Source organism: Pipra filicauda, unplaced genomic scaffold (assembly GCF_003945595.2).
Source record: "Pipra filicauda isolate LSUMZ 115617 unplaced genomic scaffold, ASM394559v2 scaffold260_size1094732_pilon, whole genome shotgun sequence".
NCBI classification, from domain to species: Eukaryota; Metazoa; Chordata; class Aves; order Passeriformes; family Pipridae; genus Pipra; species Pipra filicauda.
In genome coordinates, this window is record NW_024104377.1 from 323148 (window position 1) to 348315 (window position 25168).

The 25168-nt window shown below is 39.7% G+C and overlaps 1 protein-coding gene across 1 annotated transcript in view; it reads right to left on the reverse strand.

The window, feature by feature from the left end:
• ARHGAP28 (Rho GTPase activating protein 28) overlaps positions 1 to 25168 on the reverse strand; it is a 76280-nt gene that overhangs the window by 47242 nt on the left and 3870 nt on the right. The window lies entirely within an intron of this gene.

A 25168-nucleotide genomic window follows, 5' to 3' on the forward strand; every position in this document is an offset into this window, starting at 1 on the left:
CTCATGTCAAAGGAGTACGACTAAGCTGTTGTTGTGCCCTCTGTCACTGTAGGTTCACGCTCCTCTTCCCACACCTGGCTAGATAAGAGCCATGATCCATGATAGGAGGTGAAGATTCATCGGGCATTCATCCATCTTTTAATGATTGTATTAGATTTTTCAGTGTGCAGGCACTTTATGAATGTTGTGAAACTGTAATGCTATCCTTCCCATGAGGACATCAAATTACTTACCCATGCTTTTGATATAATGCATCTTGGCTGAACTGCTGCAACTCGCTCTCTCCCTGGAAGATTTCCAGTCAAAGGCTATATTTACGTCAGTTACAATTGATTCAAAATGCTTCCACAGGATCTTGAACAGGCTAACACATCTTCAGAGTTTAATCCAAACCAGATGATATATGGCTTTCCAGTAAAACAGGGGAATAATCACGTTTGTAGCTCTAGTTCTTTGGTTTGAGTTGGTATCTCTGCTGGCATTCAGCCACTGCTTGGACCAGCATATTTTTGGACTTTCAGGTGACTACAGATTACACTTCCAAAAGGGACGAAGGAGGGCGGTCACCTAACTCCTATTCTCAGGAAAGACTAAAGGATTCACAAACCCTATGGACTTAACAGGGAGAGTAAATGCTCCTGCTCTCAAAGTCAGTTTTGACTTAGGCTTTTAAGTCACAGAAGCGCTTTTGAACATTTATCTTCAACTTAATTGTATACCAATTGGAGTTGGAGTCTTTGTCCTTGGGGTTCTTTTTCTGTGGGCATTAAGCTTGCCTGGTTTTCTGGGACTTTGACCACCTAAATTCAAGTCTTATCTTTTAAATTTGGCTTTGACTAACACAGCTGTTATTTACTCTTGGTTGGCAGCAGTTTCTGCAAGCCTGTCATAAAGTCAGCCTATTTGTATTGTATTCTACCGTTAATCTCCTTTTCCTTTATGATATACATGCACAATATCCTAAGGGGAATATTACTGTACATTTGTACGGATTCATGCTCACATATAAATATATGTATGAATACACAACAAAGATAGGAATAAGGGGAAGGAGCATTTTAGTAATCTCCTAAAAGCTTTTGTGAAAAAGTCTAGATAACATATAAAATGGAAAGTTTTATACAACGTAAACCAGGGGATTGACATCAATTGGTTGCTTAATGAAAGCATAATTCAAGATAAGAAATGGAACAGATTTTACTCAAAGAAGTTGGAATCATTTGGGTGCGAGAAAGATCTGTCAAACTAAGAGGCTGCTATATCATTATGATAACTTACACACCACTCACCACCTAAAGTTTTTCAAAATAATGCATTTGAAGAGACTTTCTAGTAAGAAGTAATTAAAAGAGTTGAAGAAAATACAATATTTCTTAGAGTTGCTAGGTTAATTTTCATTAGAATTTGATCATCATATTAAAACAGCATCAACACTGGAAAATTTGTGGCTATCTATACACATCTACACTTCTGTGCTGTGCAGAGACTTTCTGAATTAGGAATCACTTTGTAATTTTGCTGCAAAGCCCTGCCTGAAAAAGCCCTAACATCTAAGTGTGAGCTGCCTTTTCATGGCATCATCTTCACTGGGAACAAACAGGAGAAAATCCAGTGATGGGAGATCCCTCAGAATTCTTCCATTCATATGAAAAAAGAGTGACAAAATCAGAAAAAGCAACTTGGACAATCATTTATGCCAGTAAGCCCTATCTGCCGTTCCGACAGAACACAGCTGGGACTTGTAATGACACTGTATTTACCAAAGAAACTATTGGTGCTAAGAGTACAACTCTCTAGAAGATTTCTTAGTAATCCCACTTATTTGATTATCTTTTCTAAACAAATCAATCAAGAATCTGGAGAGCAAAAGCCAAATCTCCAGGGATATTAGCTGCCTAGACTTCCTTTCAGTGAGACTTCATGTTTGACAAGGAAAGAAGAAAGTAGTTGCCCTTTCATCCTGATCGAAGTCAATTAAAATCTATTATGTACTTATAATTTGGCCCACGATCATCATTTTGTGCTGTTCTGCAGCATCTCATGTCATTTCAGACTTCCCTTTGATCCCCAGAATAGGCCTCATGCTGCCCCTACAGAGGGAATATTAGGGTAAGAAATCCTTTGGAAGTTTTCCCCAAGGCAAGGAGTATTCTTTCAGCTGATGGTCATGACCTTGGCTCATAATATTTTGCTGCATGGGGACTTTGGAACCGGAAAGGTTGAGCTGGCCATTTCAGCGTGTGCAAAATGTCACAGAGCAAGAACAGCTAAAAGAAACTCCTCGAACACTCCTGATGTTTACTCTGGAGGTACAGAGCTGTAAGCATCATGCCTGCCAGCCAGCGGGAGAGGAATCCCCTGGAATCCCTCGGCAATGGATAAGAGCACCTGTTTTGAGTGCTAGGTTGATGGTCTATTGTTTTCATTTATTTAGACTACATAAACATGCTTCCAGTTTCCTCAGAACTATGGGGTCAAGTCCTAGTTTTCAGCTCCCTTGAATTTCTCCAGTTTTCATTATTGGGTAAACAGTTTTAGCTGCTCTTCCTCACCAGTCCCTTGCTGCCTTGGATTTTTACCTAGTTACCAGTTATAAGCACTTTCAAATAAGTAGCCATTAGAAGGAGCCTGCACTACCTGCAAATCCCTGCCTGCAAAATGTACAGGACCAAGCCAGATTTGAAAGAAATTTGAAAAATGAGGATTGGGATAATGTATTTGTGAATGTAGAAGCCCTTTAGCTAATTTAGTCCTGTAATCTTGATGAATGCATCACTTAAATTGTCAGACCTGGCTTTCCTCCCATGGAGTAAATCCTAAGTTTCTCCTTTCCATACAGCTAGGTTTGTATAAAGCTCTACTTGTGCATGCTAGAGTCAGGCCATGACACTGAGCTGAAATACATGTAATTGCCACAAACACCTATATGAGAGCAGAAGGCAAAACTTGAAAAAGACAAATTTCTGACCCCAAATCAAATAAAAGGAAAAATGGGAAAAATTGTGACTAATCCAATCTGAAGTAAAGATTTTTCTCTCTCTGGAATATTATTCCAGAGGAACACATTTTTAAATAGAATAATTGGTAAGAAAAACATTGCATTATAATAGAGTATAACTTTCCAGAAGCACACCTCATTAACAAAACCCTAAAAGGGCTGATGTTAATAGATTCTTGAGCCATATTTTCACACAGCTTTAGTCAATGCAAACCATGCATATGCCCATTCTGAAGTTGCCTATGTTTGCACTCTGTCCAGTTGTTTTTCTACAGTGGATCATTTTTTTTTGTTCTAGCTTTCCTGCCTGGTAAAGCTGGAAAATTCCACTAGTGATAACTTTGACAGCTTGCTCCCCCTCCTGTCCCTCATGTTTAAGGAAACAAGAGGGAGGGAACAAGGTCTGGAAGGCTGAGAAGTTACTGATTTAGTAAATTTTATGAAGTCTTACCTCGGAGCAGAATAGAGGCTTGATGTTATCCTTAAAGAAGCAGAGCCGAATACTTCTTAAACCCAACTTCTTCATGCTTCTAGTGGCAGTCAGTCCCTCCTCAGCCTATGATCACCAAGTTGCATATTCTGGGAGTTATCTGACAGCCTGTGATAGGATATTCTGCCTCTAGTCATACAAGGGCTGCAGGAACAAAGAGTGGTGGAGCTTCTGGCCCTTCTGGGAAACTGACACTGCTCCATCACTATTTAAAGAGCAGATGCGTTCAGGATAAATCCTCTTAGCATGTTTTCCTGTTTGTGTCAGAACTTAAACCTTTTATCCGTTTCCTAAGAGGAGAAATAAAAAAGTAATCAGCACTAAGCTGCGCTGTAATTCAGGAGAGTCCCTGTGGGGTGGCTCAGAAAAAGACAGAGCCAGTCTATGTGTTTTCTTCTAAAGAGAAATGAGACACTGCCAATAGCATAAAGCAAAAAATCATAAATGGCCAGATGCAAATTAATGAGGAGCTCTTTCTGCATGGAGATGGCTGCTCCACCCATAAGAGAAGCGTACTGTGCAATGCCAGTGAGGAAGGAAAAGCGAGACAGGGTACAGCTGCTAAGAAATCAAGTGTTTATGGGGAAGCCTTTCTTACTTTTCTTACAGTGGGATGATCAGACGAATACTAAAAAAAGCATTCACCAGGTTTGTATGAACAGCGGCCCAGAACTGGGTTGTGGCCACAAGATCATAAAGCTGTGATATTCAGGGATGGTTTTGAGCTGCAGCTGGGGGATGAGAAAACACACTGTGCAAAAAGTTCACTATCACAGGCCGTAAATGCTGTCAAAGGAGCCCTAAGAAATAAGTCTTGAGCATGGAAAACATATGAGATGATCAAAAAACTTTACTCCCTCCCTCAAACCTTTGTTTATGCATTGAAATGCTTAAATGAGTCTATTAAATTTACAGCATTCCTATCATCATTCCTCCAGCCTGAAATACAGGAGGAAAAGCTGACTTTCTGGTTATAAGCATTTTGACATCCTTCACTTCCTCCAAAGATGTGGCTAAAACCCTACAGCAGAATAGAGGGAAAAGAAAGCCTGTTATTTAACCAGAGAGAGAAAAAAAAAAGACTGAAACAAAGCAGAGAGAAGGGAAAGGACTTCCTGAATCAGACACAGATTTCCTCAGGGGCAGAAAAGAGCAAAACCAGAAGTGGCTTGGTTTTACAGTTCATCTTGAAGTTAAATTTACTCTATGTTTTAAACAGGACTTAATGTTACCTTTCTTCTGGTGAACTTTTATGATTGCATAAATCCTTGAAAATTTTGAAAACTTCTGGTAATTTACCATTGTCTGTATGTCTGTTTAGAGACTGATAGGTCATGCTTTAAAGGACAAACTGCAGGAAAGAGTGAGCATGGCTCAGGAATTTGGAACTGTGGGGCTGTTCACGTTACAAATGTAAATATGCTAGTCCAATATCATCCCCACTAAATGCCTCTACAGTGTTACCTCCTACAAGCATTCAGAGGCAACCTCTAGGCCGAATAGCTTTGAGACTGCCTTCTCTGCTTCCTTCAAGGATGTCCTCTCCTTCTGTTTAGTGGTGATATACTGTCCCTGCTATTATTCTCCTTTAGCTATTGCTATATGAAGAAATGCAAGTTATTTTTTTACCTCATTCTAGGCTTTGTCAGAACAGTCATATAAATATAGTTTTTGGATTGCCTTTTCCCAAAGTTGCTCTCTGATGGAATTTATACAAGCCTCGATAACAGTGACTTAGTTTTTCCTAGAGATTAAGGTGACATTTGGTTGCATTGTGGAAATATGAATTTTTCAACCCATGTCTCTTGCAGCTCACTGCCTGTGGGGTAGAGAAAAATGCTGTTGCAGAGGGAGAGGAAGATGCAAAGATCGGCTCACTTGCAGCAATTCACAATGAATGTATCTTCCCTCTGGCTGCTGTCAGCAATTAAAACACTCCGTGTTTCAATAAATGCTGGATCCTCTCATTTAACATGAAGTGTTGAACCAGGATGTGTGAATTAGCATGCTGCTTGCCACAGGTTTCTGATTACAGCCCACAGAAAGAAAGTCACCTCCAAAGAGCAATTCAGCTCACCTACTGATGAGAGGTCTCTCTTGCTGTCCATAAAGCGAGGGACTCAACAAAGAGCTATTAGATGCTGGAAGTGGGTAAGTGCTCACTGGGCACTGGGTACATCTAAAATTAAGGGAAGTGTGACCTTCTACCTCCAGGTCCTTGCACTTTAACATATTTTACCTCCAAAAATACAGTATTTTCTTTAACTACATTTTAAATAAGCCTTAGGTCAAAAGTCTTGCCATAAAACTGTGTAAATATGTTTAAACATCATTTTTTTAGCCTTCATTCTTTCAGGATCAGCACAGTGGTGAGCCTTAATCACATCTGTCCTACGAAAAATAAACAGTGGTGAACTCATATACACAGGTGTCCCTCCAAAGCCAGTGGGGATTTGCACGACACAGAGATCTGTCTGCCCTGGCATCTTTATTCATATTTGAGTATTCTGTTTTATGGTTTGTACAAAAGTAACTCTGAACTAATTCCATATGTGGGAAATAATGATGAAATATTTCAGCCAATATACTGAATGTCATGCAATTGATAAATACTGACACATGGTTTCATGCTATTCTTTTTCTAATGTTAAATGCTATATCAGTCACAAACAATTAGCTATGTAAATAACTGATTTTTTTTCAGGGCTTTGTCCAAACCAGTAATTGAACAAAGTCTTCATTTAAAGTTAATCTCAAATAAGCCATTTTCTTTTCCTGTAGAAATTCAGAAGAACAATAAACAATTTGATCTCAGAGATTTGTTTTACTTTTCTGTTGAAAGTTAAATCCACAGAAATTAGAAAGAAAACTGTTCATTTAGAAGATGTTGCAATGGAATGTTTCAGCTTTTTCTAATTTTCTCCTGTTTTTTTCCTTGACTCAAAACATGCTCTGTAAATTGTTCTGATCAACCCAAATTTTTTTTCCCCTTGAAAAAAAAATGTTCCCTTTTTATTTAGTCCCGCTTCTGAATACAGTCTCCTGTTTTAACAGGTCACTGCTGCTGGGGAATAGCTTTAAGGACTTGTCTAACTGAGGTCATATGGCAGGCATGAAAATAAAACTATAAGGAAGGAACTGGAACAATTAGCACTGGATTAATTATTCCACAGAAATAAAACTGGCATGATCATAACTATGTGGTGGTTTCTTCTGAAACATGACTGCTATTTCCAGAGTCTCTATATATTGATCTATTCCAGCTGTAGTGAGCAAAAACCAGAGGCTCTTCTGCAAGCCGGATTTTACATTAACACCGGGATACATTTAGCACACATGCTCCAAATCTCGTTTGTTTTTCGTGGTATAAAAATGGCAATATCCTAAAGTCTAATAAGTGATGTATTTGAAAGCAACTATGTAGATAGGAAGAAAATAGTCATTCATGGCCAAGCAGTCTAGTTCCTCAGATGACGTGGAAGATTAAACCTTCCCCTCAGAGATCTGAAGATCTGCTTCTTCTCTCTGGGCTTTGACAGAGGATCTGTGAAATGTCCCACCTACATCCATGATCGATTAAGATTTAATTGTGGCCTTAGCTCTGCCTGGGAGACCATTAATTTACAGAATACGGTTTTTCAAAAGAAAATACTTAACCTCAAGACCATTTAGACATAAAACCAGTCAGGCATGAGAAGAGGGTTTACAGAGCATGACAAAAGAAGGATTGCAAAATGTGCAGCAATGATCTATGAAAGCTGTGGAACAGAGAAATCCTTGCAATGCCTGCAGGAAGGGTTTTGTTTGGCAGCGCTCTTGTGCCTCCTCGCAGGAGCCCCACTGCAGACCGCTGAGCTGGGCTTCAGAAATACGCTGAGGCAGCATTCTTTATCTGCAGGAACGCTTAGTGTCGGCTGCGAAGGTCACCTTGACAAATGAACTTGCCTGGCGGGAAAAAACCCTCCTCCACTGGTAAATTAGCAGGAAGAGACTGAGCTTGTTTTCCAGCGCCCATTGCGACAGGGCCATATGTACACTGGAAACAGCATGTGGAGCTATGTGTGCTAGATTTGCGAACACAGAAGGTTTTCTCAGGTGGCTGTTTGATCTTTGGACAAACACTAATTGCTCTCTTAATTTTCAGTCAAATTGCCAAAGGTGACTTTTGGCAAGAGTCTCCTATTAGACCCTCCAACAAAAGCATGTATTGCTTCTTGCATTATATCATAGACAAGTTGCTAGTTAGTTATCCTAATCTCAAAGATTTACAGTACAATTCCCTAAGGAAGCCACTTAGTGTCCCTTAGAGTCATCATTTCTTTCAAAACTAAACCAAGAAGACCAAGAATAAAAAGATGTCAGTCTGAAAGAAGAATCACTGACAGAGGAGGACACGAATAACAAACACTATCAGTCACATGGCAAGAAGATGAAGAAAATAATTACTTGCTAATATTGCTGATGTATTTTCACCTGGAAAGAAGGACCTGAGCTGATTGTCTCTAATGCTACTTTCGCCAGGACCAATTTCTGGCTTTATCTCCTCGGCAACAACAGCCTGACAATAGAATTATAGAATAGTTTGTGTTAGAAGGGACCTTAAAGATCATCTAGTTCCAACTGCCGACCATGTTCCAACCCTCAACCATGAGTTCCAGTCATGCTTACTCCCTGAACCAGGTGTTGCCCTGAAGAGGCTTTTCTAGGTATAGTTTGGATCACCCCTCGAAAGCAGTGAAATTCTGATCTTTAAAAGCAATCTTTTTTGCTGATCCTTCTCCATTTTTCTTTTTCTCATTCCAAACCATCTTTCAAACTTGACTTTCTGCAACTTCTTCTGCTGGATGCTGCTCCATGTCTTTGATGCACAGGGAAATGTTAGGGGCAGGGTTTCTGCAGTCTAAAATGATTGTCTGCCTCTCTACTCCCAAACAAGAATATTCATAACATATGATGTGGGCTGAGGGCTCAAAGATTATTATAAAGAGTATAGAAAACCCAGAATGCATGATATCAAGGCCTGAAGTATTATTGCAGCTTGAGCAAAAACAGAGGAACATTGTCTAAACCCAAACAAAGCCAAGCAATGGGTAAAAGCCCTGGCTTACTGATTGCCAACTGTAAGACATTACTCTCCCTCCTCCCTTAGATGTTAACCAAGTACTTCTAAACTAACTACAGCTAAACCACTGTAATGTATCAGAGATATTTTTATATTAACAGATGTTCTTCACAAATGTGACTTTTAAAGTAACTGCCAGATTCACATTTGGCCAGTAGTTTTTATTTTAAGAACTGGGGTGAGTTTCTGCTGTGTTTCTAGTGCTCTGTCGACCAATTCACTTCTCCTTAAAGGTGTGGTTTTAATTTGAACGAGAGACCTTACTAGTTTCACTCATTAGGTAATGCTAATTTAATCAGCAATATTACTTGAGTGGGACTGTAAACCATGAAATGTGTTCCAGTAAAAGGACTTTAAAAAAGCCCTAACTAAATAGGCATTACATCTGAAAATTCTGTTGGACACAGACAAAGGAATAAAGAAATTTTTACTTTCTTTATGTAATGACTCTGAATATGCTCAATGCCTTACAAATGACCCATCTCCAAAATTCAGTCCTTTAAACAGAAACATAAGTCAAAGACATATCTAATTATCATGGATAACATAAATATTAGGTTAGTCTAAAATTTTGTTAACTATTTGACATGAAAGCAGAACTGGGCGTGGCAGTCAAGCAGAATTTGGGATGTTTGTCTTGTACAATGCAGTGAAATAGAGGATAGGAGAAAACAAACTTCTATTAGCAAGTTTAAAAGAAGGAATCCATATTATCCACTCCACTGTGAATCATCACAGATATTTCTAGAAAAATAAAAATATAAGAAATTTGAAAATATTAACATGAGGTTTAAAAAAAAAAAGTAGCAGCCTCCCCCTAAAAGTAAATGCAATGCTATTTACCATGCCACTGGGCATTAAGAGAGTGATAGTAGTGGAGGCCACAGATCTCCCTTGCCTGACTTCAACTCAGAGACCTAGAGCCCACCATGCTCAGCACTTGGCCTGCCCAGAGCAGCCAAAATCTTGTCCATGCCACCTAAGGAACCAAGACCATCACTTGTGGTGTTTTGCCTTTCTTGTGCAGGTCTGAATGGCTGAAGGTAGTGGAGACACAGGCCTGCCAAGGCACTTGCATCCGTTTGGAAAATGTACCTACTCCTTGTCAAATGCAGATGCCTTCAGAAGCCTGAATGAGGTTCCTGCTTGCTTTCAAGATCAAGGCTTTTCTCAAGATTTAGAAATCTCTGTCTGCAACAGCACTGTCCGAGCAAGATATACCCAGACTCATTGTTTTCATGAGCAGAGAGATACAGAGGAGCACTTCTTCAGGGCCAGCTGTCACCTGCTGTTTCCATACAGCTTTTCTTTCCCAGTTCTCACACTTGATCAAACCCAGCTGGGAGGCGCGAGGAGGACACCAGCCATGTGACAATGTCGAAGATTTCATGTAGTCCTGCAAGACCTGGCAGTCATTTCCTTTTGCAACACTGTCTCCTGCATCAAAGCTCTTTAGCTCCTTGTTGTTTGTGTAGCAGCTGGTACTGACCCCACACCAGTGGTTTCACTGGCAGAGCCTTTTTGGCATTGGCAAGACAGAAGAAAATTGCTGATTATGACTACCAGAAAGTTCTGGATCAAAGGAAGGGAAAATTCAAGATATTTGATAAAAGATGGTGTTTCAAAAAGGCTTTCCTGGCAACACAGCCAAAACTACACTAACAGCCCCGTTTGCCAGCTGTTTCAACCGCAGGCAGTGCTCTTCAGATGGTCTGATGGACAAGTGTTTCACATGACCCCGTTAGGAGCTGAGAGGGCAACTTATGTGTTAAAGGACATGAGTTATTCTTAGTGATGGGTTATGGCCAACAGGTTCTAAAGGGAAGGCAGTGAAATCTGACGATGTCACCCACACAGGACACATACAAGAGCTACCTGATGAAGATGCCTCTTACTCCTCTGCCCCACCAACATCTAGTTGGGGGTTTGAGTACAAAAGACCTGCTAAGAAGTTCCCTGGGACCATTTCTTGGTAGGGTTGTGGTGCTGTGTCTAGTATTCTGGACCAATTCCAGCATACAGCATACAATTTAGCATACTAAATTTCATATAGTGCTCATGAAATTTCAGTCTGCTGTTTAGGCCACCTGTGCTTACTGCATTTGTTTCTGTGTGTTGTGAAAATGTTTGTTGTTATTATTTTTCTATTATTATTGTGATTATTATTATTATTATGCACTGAGGTGTGAGTCAGAAGCAGAAGTTTCCTGGTTGCTGTGCTTTGTACCAGCTACATTGAAAATTACTGTTTACCATCAAGACTCTGCAGTCCACCTGTGCCCATGCAGAGTACTGTGCTCCCTATCCATGTCCTGATTGCAGTTTAGGCAGAAAATGTCATTTTATACCCCTAAGATAGCTACATTTTCAGAGATGGGATCGCTTCTTTCTCACTACATAAACTCAGAAAGTTAGGGATATAGGAAAAGCATTGCAATAACAACAAAAAGCCAGAGTCTTTCCCATATTCAATTACATGGCAATTTTAAAGCTGCTGTCTTGGGGCCTATGAGGCATAGTACTCTGCTCCAGTGAAGAATGATTTCTAGACTCAGAGGGTATGAACATATGTGGGGATATACAAGGCCATAATCTAATCAATGATCCAGGACTATACTTTGTCTTTTTCAGGCCCCAGGCCAATTTCATAACCGAGGAAAAGAGGTTAATATTTCCTTTATCTTTGTTTTTCTTCCTGGCTGGCTGTTTAGAGAATATAGCAGCTATTTGAAGACAGTTGGAGGTTTGCAGTGCTGGTAAAAATTTGTTGTGGGGGAAATGGAAAATCAGCAGGGTGTAGGTGAACAGGAATGGTATTCCTGGAGAGCATTGTTTTCCACAGGGCTAAAATGCTGGGTGCCTGCACTTTGGCTCCACAGCTGATGCATTGCAGGTGACAAACACACCCTGAGCACGTGCACACACCCCCACCCCCACCCCACTCCCCATGGATGCACAAATGCACATGGAGCACAGGGGAGACCATAACACAGTATGTCTGTACACCTTGAGGATTTTTAAAGCATTAATGATCAGCTGATAGGGGAATTACGCAGCCTGACCCTGAAACTAAAACCTTGAGCAGATTTGCCATGACACTGCTTGCTTCACCATCCCTTTCTGACTACAGTCTTCAGACTGGTTACAGATCTGGCTATGAATTTTGAAAATTTGCTTAGGAATTGTAATTTACAGCAGCTCTTCACAGAGATTCACTGTTATTGGAAAGAGATGGAAGTTGAGTGCACGGAGGTTGCATATCATGTTGACAGCCACATTTAGAGCTATCGACTTGAAATATTTCATGTAGTGTATGCTGTCAGACACATCATGAATCCTGGTTTACTAGGGATTTCTTTGATTTGATTTAACAGCTTATTGCCCCTTTGGAACATATGCTGACTCTGCCTGAGAATTTATTACACACCCTCCCTTCTGCCCTATAGCTGAAGTTTTTCTTTTTCACAGGTTGAGCAAAAGGAGTTTTGAATAACTCTAAGCAGGACCTCAGCTCAAGCAAAAATATTGTCCCCTGGAGTTTCCTCAGAGGCCAGTGGTCTCTACTGGAGTTTCCACAGTGGGGAACCAGTGGCCTAATCCTGCTTGGCACTGACTATTCAGAATAAAAAATATGGGGGTTGGAGTGGAGAAGGAAAAACCTCAGAAGTGCCAGGGCTCAGAGCTGGAAAGAGTTTTTTCTACAAACCTGAAAATTAAGCAAGATCTGGTTCCTTTGAGGTGCTCGGCACGTTGGCCACAATCCAGTAAAGCACTTAAATATTAAGTGTGCTCTGGAGAGTGCCCTAGGAAATAGTCTAAGCACTAAGTACCCAGCAGGATCAAGCTCCAAATAGGGACCAGATATAAAACAGATGGCATTATGCTAGCTTTGCCATATTAATAAGCTATTTGGTTTGCATTTTCATCTCTGTCCTTTTTCCCTCTTGCTTGCTTTGCCTTTTCTATAAAACAATCCATGTGTACCAGGAGAGGAGGGCAACGTACTGAAAGTGCGCCATATCACCTTTTCACAAGTACAGAGTTAAAACAAGAGCTGGAAAAGCTGTTGCCTGATTTTAACTTAAATCAGCAGTGCTTGGACAAGAACCATCAGGAGTTTGGAGCTGCTGAAAGAAGGAAAATGCTGACTGTCCTCTAATGAGCTCTCCAAACGTGCCTGCGTCAGAGGTTACTGCAATGCCTTGGGATTTTTTTGGGGATTGTGGCAAGTGGGATGTCTGAGCGGTAACAATGGAAGACAGCTCTCTGCCTGTTTATAAACTGGGTTCAAACTGAACTGGAGTAGTGCTCAGCACTCATGCATCCACTGAGGTCACCTGCCAGAAGGCAATGGGAAGAAAATCAAACTCTATTTACTGCTTTGTTTTTTTTTAAACAAGCTCCTGGCTTTCCACTTTTTCATTTCCAGCACTATTACAACTATCTCCAGAACTTCCTCAGACCCGTGATTTGTGCAGATGCCAGCTTTTACATGGATGTTTTTGAAACTGAGCGCTGGTTGACTGGAAGCTATTCTAGTTGGAGACACTTTCCTACACAAAGCCGAGGTGGGACACGCGCCTCAACCTCTGCACTGCTGGCACTGCTGACTCTCAAGACAGAGCAGTCTGGGCTCAAGTCCAAGCCTCAGAGCCTGGATTAGGGCAAGCCAGCTGGCTGCCAGGCAGGTTAGGGGTACTTCCGTGCAGGCTGCAGCCATCATTTTGTTGGAGCTGCGCACGCATGTGGGTTGTGCAGTGAGACTTAAGAGGAAATTTCTGTGATCATTTTAACATTCAGGCAACTGAAAAAGGAGCTGACAGAGGCGCCAGGCCTTTGCTTCCATGACAGCATTAATCTTCCCCTGGTCTCAGAGAGAAATTTTAAATGAACTTAACACATGTTCTCAAAGAGCTTTCCTTCTCAAAGTTATTTGTGCTGTGGGTCCTGCACTGATAAATGATAATCTCAATGAATTGGTCAATGTAAATGAAACTTCACTTCATTATAATTTTAGTGAGGATGCTTGATGCTGTGTTGTTATTTAAGAAGCTGACAGATGACTACCATGGACTGGAACTTTTAGGAAACATGGATTTTCCTATGTCAGAAGTTGGTGGTGGAAGGACTAATGCCCCTTTATTTTATATCTATGTATCACCCAAGAAAATTTCTTTCTTAGGTGTAGTTATGGAGTTCTGTTGGTCCAGGGAAAGGAGTTTCGGATGAATATAATTTTAAGAATTAAGAAAAATAATATTATTGCTACTGCTGGAAAAGTTCCTGGTTGACAACCAAGTTATGTTAACTGTCATGTTAAAGTTTAGTCCATGGCAAATGCGGCATAGTTCAGAGTAATTCTGCTATGAAAGAAGTAAAAGCCTAGTTATTTTTTTTTTGCCACATGCTAAGAGCAGCTTCCCGAACAGTTATAAAAGCTCATAGTGCAAGTATCGGCTTATTTTTTCATTGCAACTTGTTTGTGATTCTGAGTCCTCATAGTCTAGGAGAGAAAGAAAGTAGTTTGGAGATAGATGACTACCAGAAAAGCACCTGTGAGCCTGGTTGGAATTCGACAATAACTTTTGATCAAACAAGGAACAAAACTGAAACTAAGCCATTTTGCATTTGTGAACTGCCCAGTCCTCTAAAGTCTCCTCCAGAAAACGCTCACATAGGTGCAGTTTTCACAGCTTCAGGCAGTACAGGAGTCTATGGGCAGGTACTTTGTTTGGTTTCCCTTCACTTTCTGTCCATACACTGACCACAGAACTACAGCTGTGAAAACTGTCAGGGAAAGTTTTTTGGCTTCAATGTAACACTTTGAGGCAATGATGTGAGCTGGGATCAGGAGTGCCTCAGAGCACCCTCTGGCACATCCGGCAGTCAAGCTTAGAAGTTGCCTGAGTTTGTTCTTCACGAGCAACTGGACAATGCAATTAATTCCCCCAGGTGTCTATGACAAATTTTTGTAAAAAATTTTGTATACAGAACATTTCTATTTGAAACAGAATATTAATAATAATGTGTGAATCAGGCCCAGCAAACACTGGAGGAAACACAGGGAAAGCACTATTAAGAATAAGTTTATGCTTAAGTTTGCGTCCAATGAAAATTAGACAACTACAGCAACTCAGAGAAGCCATAGAGCTGCTCTCATTTGTCTCGTCATTAGGGTTAAACCAGCCTGTACATCAAAAAGTGTTCGAAATACTTACAAATACAGTAAACCATAAAACTTTCTATGGTACAAACAGTACCAGTGTATAAGTCAAGACTTTCTACTCAAGATATTATCTGATTGCTTTTTTCATGCAAAATAAACTAATTTCATTTCTGTGAGGCAAACACTGGATTGTAGCATGAGGTCACAGCTAACCAAGAACCTACGCTCTTATCGTAAATACCCGAGGAACCAGGACTTTCCTATTTACATATTGTATAGGATAGCAGTCAAAACTCAAATACAGTGTAGTAAATCATGTAGTAAGGCATTTCAAGGGTTGCATCACAGAAATGTACAGACCTGACCTTTCAAAAAACTTCTATCATATCTGGTATAAACATGTATTTTCTGCCTTCGGGGAAACGCCTAGTGACATCAGTCTGTTTCAATTACTTGTTTAGTTCTGAGTAGCAATTTCAACAATCCCTATTCAATATTCTAGTCACCAACTTTCTTTTCCACATAATCCAATCAGAGAACTTTTCAACAGCTTTGATTTCAACAAGTGCATGATTAAATCAGTAATTTAAATAAAGCACCACATCAAAACAAAACTCTGAATTCAAGAATAAGCTTCAGCTAAAGAATTTTGTATGATCTTTCATCTACTTTCATCATGGTTTCAGTCTGTCTGTCACTTTACTACTTAGTAATGGAAAAGTGTATCTACTCAGCAAGATCTCTTGCAATGCTGTCAAACATTTCTCATTTTCAAAGAATGACTAGCTAAGTTTTTGTCAACGACAAGGCAAATGCAAAAAAACTCCTCATCTGCGCAGCAAAGGCATTTACATGAAAGCATGACTGTCGTTAAAGTAGATCTTAGGTACAGTTTCTTTTTTACTTATGTACTTCTAATTTCCTTAACTAATTGCCACTTTATCCTTAAATTTTGAGTTTTCTTCTGAATTCCTTTAGGTTCCTTTGATGATTGGAAGTTTTATTGGTTAGGGTTCTGATTTGTGCTGTACTAGTTAATTTTATCTTTACATAAGCTACACATTCTGAAAATAGGATAGGATAGATAGGATGATATAAGTCTCCACCAATCTTCTTATCTCAGGTACCTAAAATTATATCTATATATATTTATATTCATTTGAATTGATGTCTATAATCAGACTCAATTCAATGATTCATCTCTAGAAGGTGCAACATTAACTACAAAGACCAAAATACCTTCCCCATTCTTAAAATTCACAGGACTCATTCCAAAACCACAGAAGACCAACTCATCAAAAGTCAAAACTAATACCAAAAGCACAAAGAATGTCACCAGTAGAGGAAAAAAAAATCCCACAGCTTGATACTTACAGAATTCCTTAAAATCTATCTGTTTCTTTCCAGCTGCCGGCCAGAGGATTCCAGTGCATGAGGCAGAGACACAAAGAGTACATCCTTTGTTACCTGTTCACAAGGCTATTTGAAGTCTGCTAAAGAGCAAACTTCAGAGCAGATAAATAATTACAGAATAAGATGAAGGAAAAGCACATACATGATTTTGAGTCAGCTCTTCTGCTTTCTGCACAGCAATTCTTATGAAGATTGCAAGGCAGAATATTTTTTTGCTGTTAGTATTGCTCATTTGGAGTTTTTATAGCTGTGTGGAGATCTGCTTCATTGTATTTGATTTCAGCTAATCAAGCATACAAATGACCAGGAATGCAGACACATAGCACCGTAAAAAACACAGAAGGAAGTTTTTTCAAACAAAATCCCTTTATTTTGCAGTGGTTCCAGTGATGCAATCAGAATAGGAAGGAAAGTCTGTGTTGCTTCATTGTTTTGTTTGGATTTTGGGGTCCAGTGCTAACTTGTGATAATATTTCCATTCGTAAGTATATTTCTCTGAGGGCAATCCAAAAAAGTGACTGTGATGAATCTAAAGGGAAAAATATCTCATTGAACTTGCTAAATTTTTCCGTCATGAGTGACTGTTACAGAATTGCCCCACTCAATTATCTTTCCTGTGTAGTTCAGTAGCTTTTGGCTAAGTTTATTGTTTTTTATCAAGGTCCAGTAAATTCACAAAGTGGATTCAATAGAAGTGTAATTACAGAGAAATTCAATAACTGATTCATATCCACGTGGAATTTAAGAGTTTCTAAACAAGACAATGGAGTGAATAGGATAAATGACCAAAAAGAAGCGCTGCAACATGTATCAAAGGTACAGTTGGTTGCAGAGTACTGACACAGGACCTCCAGAGCCCAAAGCCTACTGTCACCAGGAGGAGTTTTAATCTGACCTTAATTGTGGTGAGATGTCAATTACTCCAAAGATTCAACTCTCTAGCCTCCACAGTTCAACCGTTAAACCAAACATATCCTCTCCATAGATGTGACTTATCTGATCGGCCCATCACACCACGTAACTCTAAACAGGATTTTCCAGGTGTCATGTACAGAGCACTGTATTGTCCCTCTGGCTTTAGGTAGCATGGTTTAAGTGTGAGAAAGGGCAACGGTGGCAGAAATGTTAGCTTAAGCAAACAGGATTTTTCGTTATGTCTCCGATACATAAAATGCAGCAGTTTTGCAAAATGAGCAAACTCTTTTCATCAAATGTAAAATTGATATTAAAGATTAAGAGGTTTCCTCCCCTTCTGTAAGAATATGTCACTGCCCTCACTGTACATAGTATGTGTTGTTCATTGTTTATCCCTGAGACCTACTCATTGTGTTCAAGTGATCTTCAGAGGATGATAAATTTGGTCTGCTACAACCACATTATAGGGCATTACTCATTTTATAGGTAGTTAGAAATGACAGAAAAGTGGTATTAAGTTTTTAACTAAATATAGATCATAGAAAAGTATAGAAAAATAAATACTGAGCTTATTATCGTCAGCTATACCAATTGTTTAAGTATACTGATGTCAGTCAATGTTTTAAGATCCCGTGAAGATGGCCAAAACCATAAATGTGTGTTTTGTCTAAAGATATCAGAAACACTCTTCCCACTTTATTTTCTATTATTTTATTGTCTGTTTCTGGTACCTGGTGCAAATTTCTGTACTTAATTTCAAAGATGAATGCTGTACTAAGTTTAAATTTATTCAAAGTCTTCAAAGTTTGCCTATTAAATGTTATCACTACTGCTATATCCAGTGAATTCATGGGATGGGCCTGTCTGTGGGCTTTAGGGTAGCCCCACAGACATGTACCATGTCAGTGTTTGGGTCACTCCTGTTGTTCCACAGCCTGAGATCCCCTTTGGTTTGGATAAATACAAAATCTATGTCAGAGATGGAAACTCGTCACCAATAGACTCAAAGGAGGTAACTTTATCTAGCTGTCCACTCCACTGATATAATTAGGAATGCACTTTGTCAGCCTTTGAGGGTTTAACTACAGCTGGCTGGGTTCAAGGCAGTCTCAGAAACCAATCTGTTCTTAGTAACACCATCTCCTTCACAAAATTACAGACATACTTTCAGCAGATATACCCAGCTGACTGCTGAATGATGTTTTTCCACCCACTTTTGCAGTGGTCAATGTTTTTTTCAGTGTAACTGAAGCTCTGGATCAATGCCATGACATGATTCAGAAACCAAAGGCTGAACTGAAAGCTCAAGAATAAAGGTTATAAAACTTATTTACAGTGTTTGAGTGTGGCTCAATTCAGCCTCTGAACATAATCATATTTCTAATCCAGCTGATGAAATTTAATTAGAAAAGAGATTCTAATGGACATTCAGATGCTAACTGGCCTAACTATTGTTTAAGAAACAGAAGATATTTTAAGCTCGCTTCTCCTGGAAAATCAAAACTCTACTCTTCAGATAGATTAGCTAAGCTAGAGGGAAAAAAATCTAACCTAATAAAAAATTTAAAATGTTCTTTGAATTTATTCATCAGAACTAGATCTGGATCCCTGCTGTACCCTTAATTATTCTACTGTAGTCTGCAGGCATTCAGATGATGAATACTTTCATAATGTTGTCAGTAAGCTTTTCTAAGTGAATATCATAAGCACCACACCTTTTTCATGGGCTTTGCTCTGGTAGGAATCTGATTTACACAAACGAACAAGATATTTTATTATGGTTCAGGTAACTTGGGTGAAGCTTCCCCTCCAGGCTGCAAAGTATTTGAGAAAAGTGCAGTGTAACTTTATACCTGTTTACACCTCTAGACCTGAAAATACCCAGCCTAACCTATTAATCAGCAGAGTGGCCTGCTCAGAAAAACACACACCCTTTTTTTTTTTTCCTTATCAGTCCTGAAGCATTAGTCCAAACACTTTGAATTCCAGCCTTCAAGTTTTCACCTCCAGCCATGTCAGTGGGCTGGACTCAGGCTCCCCGGGGCCAGAAGCCCTATAGTTGTGGTAGTGCATCACTGTGACTGCTTGGTGGCTTGGGCAAAATTCTGTGCTAATGCAGCTGTACAGCTCCTGGACACAGGCAGAGGGAGGTCAGATTTTCTTGCAGCCACCCTATAAAAGTATATTCTGAATTTCTGTGTGCAATCATTATGTTGTAATTGTGAAATTCACTAAAGCCACAAATTAACTCTCTTGCTGTTAAAACCATATGATGTCAGACTGAACCTTTTTTGGTTTTATTTTTTTCCTCATTGCTTTATTTGGTTCCTTTTTGCCTGTAATGCAGATTTTCAATAGGTATCAGAATACAGACATCACAGTTGGGCCTTAAATACCAACAGCAAATAAATTCCAGTGTCCTGTGTTTGAGAGCAATGAAAAAAAAGACTGTGAAATAAAAAAGCAATACACATCTTTACTGCTTCATTAAGTCTCCATGTAAGTAGAAGAAGGTTAACTCTGAAAATTATAACTTACTATATCTTTTACAATTCTTGATAGCACTAATGGTGTTAATTATTGACAATCTCATTATCCACACGGATATCATACCCCATGTTTGAATGTGGAAAGAGAAAATGAGCCTCCAAGGACATCCTGTGACAGTAACTCCACGTACAAATGAGCGATTACGTGAAACTAGTGACTCATTGTTGCATGGCATGTACTGTAATTAATTACAGATTTACTTGTGTTCACTGTAGACTGAAGCAAGCTGGTTTGGTTTGCACAGTCTTACTGCATTGCTGAGTACGGTGCAGTTAACTTCAGGCCTCACTTAGCAAAATCTCATAAAACAAATTCAGTAGTTAAAAAAAGCTGTTAAGAGCTGGAGTCCACTAATGATGAAATGCATTTTGGCCACACAACATAGATGCAGAAACAATGTACCTCCCAAAAATCTGTGGTGTGCTTCCTAAATACAGAACATGGAGGTCTTATACAATGAAGAAGGTTTTTCAAAAAGTGGTGTAGTAGGTTCCCTTGTTTATTTATTTCTAATTGCTACTTTTTGTCACAAGCAAGAGATGGTTTGAACAAATATACTTGAAGAAACTTCCAGTTAATATTTGACTTGTGGGATAAGTAATTCTAATGTTTGCAATATACCCTGTGAATTGTCAATGACACGTGGGTAACCTTAAGTTTCATCCTCCATCTATGGACCTGCATGTATTGTACACACACACACAAATTAGAATAAATGAGTATCTTCAGAAACTTCACAGTCCCAGTAATGTTATCCTTACATTCTTGTGGTTTAGTAGCTTTTGCTAACTGAAAGAAAGAAGAAGGGAAAAAAGCAAGCAAGCAAGACAGCATCAAAGGACTGCAGCAGATCACTGGAGCTTATGGCGAAATGCGTCCTCTGAGTGAAAGATGTAAGAAGGACCTTATACAAAGTGGACACAATTGTTTCAGCAGACAACAAAAGATTCCCACTTATTCCAAAGACCCCTCTCCTGTGCTTGGCTAGCTGTCCCAGCTTCCTTCTGCCAACCCTCTCTCCAAAAGTGAGCTCTTCTAATATGAAATCCTGTTTCAGCTTGAGTACAAAGGCTTCCCTTGTCTCTGTTCATCAGGATAAACTCACTGTTTCCTTTCATTTCCTTGCACATGCACGATACGGGCACCATCTGGCCTAGAAATGGTCAAGGACATCCAAGCCTGAAAAAAACATCTTCAGAGAATGCCCTAGGCTCCCCTGCTCCATGTTTCACCTGTAACTACATTAAAGATTTTATAATCATCTCTGATAAATCCAGACAAATATTTAAAACTCAAGTTTTCAAAATATTTGAGGAACGGAGAGAAGTACTACAAAAGGAAGGCAGGTCTAGTCACCTTTATGTTTTAATTATCTAAGACTTCATACTGGTGTCCTATTCTGCAAGAATACTATTAAAGAGGAAGTCAGTCTGAGCTGAGAGAAGAGTTAGCATAATCAGATCACGCCCTGTAAGCAAAGTTATTGACAAAAAAGATCTGAGTTCTGATGTGATTCCATTTCCACTGAATTCAGAGGTAAAACCTTCATTACCTCACCTCAGTGTCCATTAATTCAGTTCATGTGTATAAACAAGGCTCATAACCCACTCGATGTTTCGCTGCAAGATTTATTATTGCCCTTTTATTAGACTAGAATAGAAAAAAAGACAGAGCACTTCATATTAGATTGATACAACTATCCAGTTCTTGCTCTTCTATTAATGTTAACCTTAAAAAGGATTTGTCATTGTCACTTTTAAATTCCTTCTTGACCAATAGGTATGATCATCACCGGGCTGGGAAATAACCTTGAATGATGTTTGTTCTGAGCTTTTATTAGCCAGAGAAAGAGATGGTGAAGATGCTCTCTGGTGCCATACCTAGAGTTTGCATTGACTACCCCAGAGCCTGAGTAACTGCAGACTCTATGACGCCTGCAGGGTTGTAGTTAGCTAGGAACATCCTACTCCATGAGGCCTTTATAAATTTATTATTCCCTGCCCAAATCTGACTATTGGGAAGCTAGTATTTTTTTGATTAACTGTGGTAAAATATGAGGACTTACAGCTCTATAGCTTCTTCCACCTTTGGTAGCAAACTCTGAGAGTGATCCAATGTCTGATGTCCTGATGTTTCGCCCACAGGTGTTTAAAACACAGTTCCCTGACTTGTCTCTCGCTTTACTTGTCTTTCACCCGGTAAATGATGTAAACCCAGCTGGATTTCTACATCTGATACAGGTTTTCCACATATACTACCCTATGTCTCTCTCTGGTAGGGCTCTTCTACCCTCCACAAAAAGACTTATGGTCATTATTTTGCTTATTATTTACTCAGAGCACCTTCTGCACAACGAGATGCTATAAAAGGCTTGTATAGTCCTCAGATGGAAATTAAATAACAGCAATACTTAGTAACAGATTTCCGTCTCTATTTTGTTGAGCCTTCTTCTGCCTCAATGTCCAACATACGTCCATCCTAAACTAGATGATTTTACAAATCTGAAAATCCCACAGATTTAGAATAGTGAGTATTACACATAGCATCCTAAATAAGAAAACATAACTGTCTTTAAATGAACAAGCTGATAATAGGCTCCTTGCTCCTGTGTTTGTTCCACTCTCTTCGAAGACTATGACAGTGTCTAGAAAGTTAAGATGCAGGCAGGGGAAAAAATGAATTGCAGAGATGAGGGAGCCCTCACAGATCATCAGTCTTTTCCTTGCATTAATTACAAGGGATGCCAGCTCAAGCACTTCTGCTGAGTTCTGCTGAAATAGTCCTTCAGGGTAATAGGGCACTTTTTCAAACAAACTGTTTTTTAAAACATTTCATGTTTTGACTTCAAAATCACCAATTAAATGCCATTCCAAAACCCATGTGTCTGATGGGATTGAGGCCCAACTGTAAATTCTTTTCTGACTCCAGCTCCTTTTATTTGCACTCAAGGAGAATCAGGTCACATACCTGTGAATGTGGTCCTTCTTCTCTTCTCCTTTACTCCCCTCTTTCCAACCCCAACCCCTCACATCCTTTTTGTGTCTCCCTCTTCTGAGTCCCTGGCACATACAACAGGACTTGGAAAACCAAGATGGAATGAGGCAGTTTCAACCAAGACAGAAAGCAGCAACCAGGAAAAGGGACCAAAATGCTGGGTAGGATGCCTGGCTTCAGTCACCACCTTGGGATGTGAACCTGGGCACTACTCCCTGGGTTTCCCTCCTGTGCTGTTTTAATGCACCCACCATGGTGGCACCTGATAGCCACACAGAGCATGGTCCTGCCCTTAAGGAGGATGTGTTACCAGCTGGGCTTACTCTGCCCGGTCAGCTAGAGCAAAGCACTGCAGCAGGCCAAGTGGCTGCTGTACTGTGGCTAGCCGAAATCCAGGATGTTAGCTTGATTGTTTGCTGTGGATACTCTGCACTATTTCAGGATCCGATTCTATATTTGTACAGTACTAACCAGATGCTTTTCAGATACTGTTCTAGACTTTTACTATTACTCCATAGCTGGGTCTTCCAGTTGCCACCACTGCACATTTTCTGCACTTTTGCACTGAATTATTCTGATATCCCATGCAAAAATAACACTAAGGTTCTTGATTCCTGATAGTTTGTTATGCCAGTGCTGTCAGACTGCCAGATGCAATCTGAATGTGTCTCTGCAGGGCACGCAGGGCTCTCAGGTCCTACCCTTTCTTGCAGGCAACTCCAACCCTCGTGTAATCAGAGATAAGTGACTTAGTTAAAAATGAATGGGGCAGCTGGCTAAATGCTCAGCCAAACAAAATGATCAAAGAGACAGGGCCAGATGTTTTTCATTAGCTCTACATATGGAGGTACCAGGAGAGCAGCAGGAGCACCAAACTAAAAAGAAACCAGAGAAGCCAACTCTAGTTTCAACCATAATATGAGGAGCTGGCTATAAATACTACATTCCTCAGTGTGGCTCCCAGAGGACGTGCTGTAAGTATTTCTAAAACCTACAGGAAAAGCATGTCTACTATTGTCTGACTTATTTATATGCATCCTCTTGGTAAATATTTCATTAAGAATTATCATTCTTAGCATCTATAAAAATATACTTTAAAAATCATATTTTAGAAAGCTTTTATACGTTGTAAAAAGCTTTTTTTCCACAAAATTTATTTTTGGCCCAGTTGGTGACAATGCAGTCTTTTCCAAGACTACTGATCTGTGGGATTTTCTTTGACCAGTTTTAGTACATTTTAAAACTTTAATTTCATAGATTTTGAGACCAAATTACTGCAAGAGATCCCAGTTATGCCAAGATTTACTATGAAAAAGGAGCCAGATTTTTATTTTTGTCTTCTGGGGAAGTTTATGGTAGAGTGAGATAAATATGCAAAATAGTCAAGGTTGTTTATCCTGCATCACTAAGAAGACATTCTTGACATCATTTGTATATAACTGAGCAGAGGAGCCGCTCAATCAGGGCTGACAGAAATCCAACCCAGATCACCCAGCCTCAGGGCATACAGACCTCACTTCAGCATGATAAAATCTGCTTCTGTCGGGATAAAACCCGAACTCACACAGATCCTCTTGTCACAAAACAAATTTTGGTGCATAAAGGCTCCTCCTCCAGTTACATTCCTTCCAGGGACTCAGTCATAATTTCAGGACACTTTACCTCAGCCTCACATATTTTTGTAGTATCTTGGTGCTTGTAAGGGGGAATGAATATTACAAAACAATCTGGTGCTATTCTTCTAAAATGTAAAGTGTAATGACTTTAATATTGGCCCCAAATCTGCAAGTCTTAGAGATCTGGAGAGCAGAGATCCTGGAAGCTGCCAGCAGGTAACTCAATCAACACAGTATCTTTCAATCAATACAGAAATTATTCTTTTTTGACTCTACAGTATAGTGTTGTCTGCCTGAAAGTCACCCCTCTGACAGTAGGAGGAGGGAGACATGCTGAATGTAAAGAGATTGGAAAGGCATTTCTCTGAAAAAACTGGAAGTACCAGACTTGCAGTTGACTAGGGAAGAAGCTAATAAGGGGTCTTGGCTGCGTTGAACAATGGTGCTGAAATCCACTTTGCCCTTTACCTACGTAGCAGGCTCCTGGGTTTGGTAGTATATATGCTGCTCTTTGCATGAGTATTGATTACAGAGGCTGTTCCATGTATAAAAAGGTTGATGTGCACTTTAAAAGCTGCTCTAATCCCATTCAGCAGGAACTAAGCTCATGAATGTGCATTTTCTTTCCTCTGATTCTTATTTCATGCACCCATTAGCAACAGCCACTCATTGCAGCTAAAGTATCTGTGATTTGCAGTGCAGGATGAGTTCTTTGCTGGTAGATATGCTAGTAGCAAACTGGCTGAGGAACTCAGTAAGTCTTATACTGGAGTCAAGGAAAGCTTAAGCATGACTCACTTAGGAATGCTTTGTCTTCCCCTAATTGCATAATTACCTTAGAGAGCTCGCTGGCCATTTGGCATAGAGGTCATGCCTGTTTCCTCTGAGCACAGGAATAACTCCT